Consider the following 4011-nt stretch of genomic DNA (forward strand, 5'->3'; position numbering starts at 1 on the left):
GCATTTTTATTTTTATTTTTTAATTTTTTATCCAAAAGTGCCACGGTGGCAGTGTCAAAAGAAAAAAGAAAAAAAAGGATGATTTGATGGTGTTGTAGAGTAGAATGTGTGTTGTTCTATAATTGCACTGACTGATGATGACAGTAGACTTGAATAGAAAAGAACAACAGCACCCTCTGGTGGTGAGTATAATGTCCAAACGCTGCAGTAGTTTGTAATCATGCATCCCCTCCTATAAATGTCTCATATTTTTGAGTGTAAATGTACTTGTATGAATGTGCAACATGACGGATTGTACATTTCAACTAATTATGCCTTCTTTTTGCTTCCTAAACCGGCTAATACACTTCCTGTGCTAAGTGCGTTAACAATGTGTTGCACATTCAAAACTCCCTTTCCCCGGCCTAAATAATCCAGCTGCATATTCGTGTAGTAAAAGTAGAATAATGTGTGTTCCGAATCATGTGTGCATGACAATTCCTTTCGTCAACGTCGAGTAGGATGGATTTAAGTCGAATGAGAATGAGAATTCATGGATTGCAGTGTAACTAAAGGGGAACATTATCACAATTTCAGAATGGTTAAAACCATTAAAAATCAGTTCCCAGTGGCTTATTATATTTTTCGAAGTTTTTTTCAAAATTTTACCCATCACGCAATATCCCTAAAAAAAGCTTCAAAGTGCCTGATTTTAACCATCGTTATATACACCCGTCCATTTTCCTGTGACGTCACATAGTGAAGCCAACACAAACAAACATGGCGGAAAGAACAGCAAGCTATAGCGACATTAGCTCGGATTCAGACTCGGATTTCAGCGGCTTAAGCGATTCAACAGATTACGAATGTATTGAAACGGATGGTTGTAGTGTGGAGGCAGGTAGCGAAAACGAAATTGAAGAAGAAACTGAAGCTATTGAGCCATATCGGTTTGAACCGTATGCAAGCGAAACCGACGAAAACGACACGACAGCCAGCAACACGGGAGAAAGCGAGGACAAATTCGGCCTTCTAACCAACGATTGGTATGTGTTTGTTTGGCATTAAAGGAAACTAACAACTATGAACTAGGTTTACAGCATATGAAATACATTTGGCAACAACATGCACTTTGAGAGTGCAGACAGCCCAATTTTCATCAATTAATATATTCTGTAGACATACCCTCATGTCAGCAGGCCAGGGAAGCTAGGGTCGATATTCTTCTCTTGATCATCTTCGGTGTGAGCCAAGACATCCAGGGGGTTTAGCTCGCTCGTCTGCGGGAACAAACTGCCGCCATTGCTTGCCGTGCTGCCGAGGTCCTTTGTCCCTGAATTGCTCACACACTCCGGCAGATTCAATGGGGGTCTGGCGGCAGATTTCTTTGACTTTATCGTTGGAAATGCATCTGCTTTGAGTGTCGCAGGATATCCACACATTCTTGCCATCTCTGTCGTAGCATAGCTTTCGTCGGTAAAGTGTGCGGAACAAACGTCCAATTTCTTGCCACTTTCGCATCTTTGGGCCACTGGTGCAACTTAATCCGTCCCTGTTTGTGTTGTTACACCCTCCGACAACACACCGACGAGGCATGATGTCTCCGAGGTACGGAAAACAGTCGAAAAAACGGAAAATAACAGAGCTGATTTGACTCGGTGTTTGAGAAAATGGCGGATTGCTTACCGATGTGACGTCACAACGAGAGCGAATATTAGAAAGGCGTTTAATTTGCCAAAATTCACCCATTTAGAGTTCGGAAATCGGTTAAAAAAATATATGGTCTTTATTCTGCAACATCAAGGTATATATTGACGCTTACATAGGTCTGGTGATAATGTTCCCCTTTAAACAACAAAGCCCTTTTTAAGCAAAACAGAGGAAATTAAGCTTCCTGACAGGAAATGAAGAGCACTCACCAAAATAAAGAGAGGAAATATGACTTAGCCAGTGTACTTAATGTAGTTAATACTAATATCCACTGATGATGCTTCCCACCACCCGTTTGGTTTTACAATCAATGTTTGAAAAAAAAAAAAAAAAAACACACATTTCTTTCCCCACTGCAGATTTTTTTTAATCCCTTCTGTTTATTTCATTTTAGCCTATTTCTCCGCCAGCCGGTCCAAGTGCAGTATTCTACTTTTGATTTCCACGCCGCAGTTGGCTGATTTTGTAAAGTCAATATTTTAAGTGCCCCGGGTGTCCAAAAAACTTGGAACGAGTGTCATGAATGTCGTCTTATTACGTGCGAACAAATGTTTACGGAGGTATTAAACATTTACACGTGTAGTGTAACTCTGTTGTGTTCCATAAGAATGATGGAGGGGGAAACAATGCATACCTTGTAGCTACTATACTGTATATTTGATGCAAAGACGTGAGGCCGTGGTCCTGATGAACCAAGGTGGGGTCGTCCGTCCGTCCGTCACCTACAAGGCAGAAAGCTTTGCGTCACCAACACAGCACCGTTTTTACTTTTCCAGCCATCCCTACAATAACTGAAACCATCCCTCCATCTTCCTGTGGACAACACAGAAAAAAGTGCTGACCGAGGCTGACGTGCCACCAAAGTGCTGGGAACTATTGGACTTTGGGCGCCACTGCTGACCCCTCATAACTTGACCGCGGAACCAGGTTCTAATAGTTTTCCTCCCGCACTGCTTCTCTCCGTCGCTTCGTGCTCGTGTCTTTGCTGTACATTGTACTTGCATTCCATTCAAATGAATAAAAAACAAAAACAAGATAAGAGATGACATGCGTTTGTCTAACTAATACTTGGTCACTATCCAGCAGGCACAACTTGCATAGGACACATGGGATTGATGGCAACTTTCAATGTGTTGTTCGGGTCTGTGGGACCCGTTTTTTATTTTTTATTAAAAGAAAAATGATACAATTAATTAATTTTTAAAACTGAGACTCACTGACTTTGGCTCATTTTCTGTGAAGAACAAACATCAGAATACATATTTAATGACCACACACTATACACCCCCCTTACACATTTCTATTACAAACCCCATTTCCATATGAGTTGGGAAATTGTGTTAGATGTAAATATAAACGCAATACAATGATTTGCAAATCATTTTCAACCCATATTCAGTTGAATATGCTACAAAGACAACATATTTGATGTTCAAACTGATAAAACATTTTTTTTGTTTTGCAAATAATCATTAACTTTAGAATTTGATGCCAGCAACACGTGACAAAGAAGTTTGGGAAAGGTGGCAATAAATACTGATAAAGTTGAGGAATGCTCATCAAACACTTATTTGGAACATCCCACAGGTGAACAGGCACATTGGGAACAGGTGGGTGCCATGATTGGGTATACAAGTAGATTCCATGAAATGCTCAGTCATTCACAAAAAAGGATGGGGCGAGGGTCACCACTTTGACAACAAATACGTGAGCAAGTTGTTGAACAGTTTAAGAAAAACCTTTCTCAACCAGCTATTGCAAGGAATTTAGGGATTTCACCGTCTACGGTCCGTAATATCATCAAAGGGTTCAGAGAATCTGGAGAAATCACTGCACGTAAGCAGCTAAGCCCGTGACCTTCGATCCCTCAGGCTGTACTGCATCAACAAGTGACATCAGTGTGTAAAGGATATCACCACATGGGCTCAGGAACACTTCAGAAACATACTGTCAGTAACTACAGTTGGTCGCTACATCTGTAAGTGCAAGTTAAAACTCTCCTATGCTAGGCGGAAACCATTTATCAACAACACCCAGAAACGCCGTCAGCTTCGATGGGCCTGAGCTCATCTAAGATGGACTGATACAAAGTGGAAAAGTGTTCTGTGGTCTGACGAGTCCACATTTCAAATTGTTTTTGGAAACTGTGGACATCGTGTCCTCCGGACCAAAGAGGAAAATAACCATCCGGATTTTTATAGGCGCAAAGTTGAAAAGCCAGCATGTGTGATGGTATGGGGGTGTATTAGTGCCCAAGACATGGGTAAATTACACATCTGTGAAGGCGCCATTAATGCTGAAAGGTACATACAGGTTTTGGAG

The 4011-nt window shown here is 41.2% G+C and overlaps 1 protein-coding gene across 2 annotated transcripts in view; it reads left to right on the forward strand.

The window, feature by feature from the left end:
- Positions 1-3024, forward strand: part of LOC133573231 (band 4.1-like protein 1) — a 92617-nt gene extending 89593 nt beyond the window's left edge. Inside the window, exon 24 of one of the 2 annotated variants that reach the window (XM_061926037.2) lies at positions 1-3024. This exon is cut by the window's left edge and continues 228 nt beyond it. The gene's annotated coding sequence lies outside the window, so the exon portion shown is untranslated. The other variant, XM_072912951.1, reaches the window with a different exon arrangement.
- Positions 3025-4011: the final 987 nt, after the last annotated feature.

This window comes from Nerophis lumbriciformis, linkage group LG01 (assembly GCF_033978685.3).
Source record: "Nerophis lumbriciformis linkage group LG01, RoL_Nlum_v2.1, whole genome shotgun sequence".
NCBI lineage: Eukaryota > Metazoa > Chordata > Actinopteri > Syngnathiformes > Syngnathidae > Nerophis > Nerophis lumbriciformis.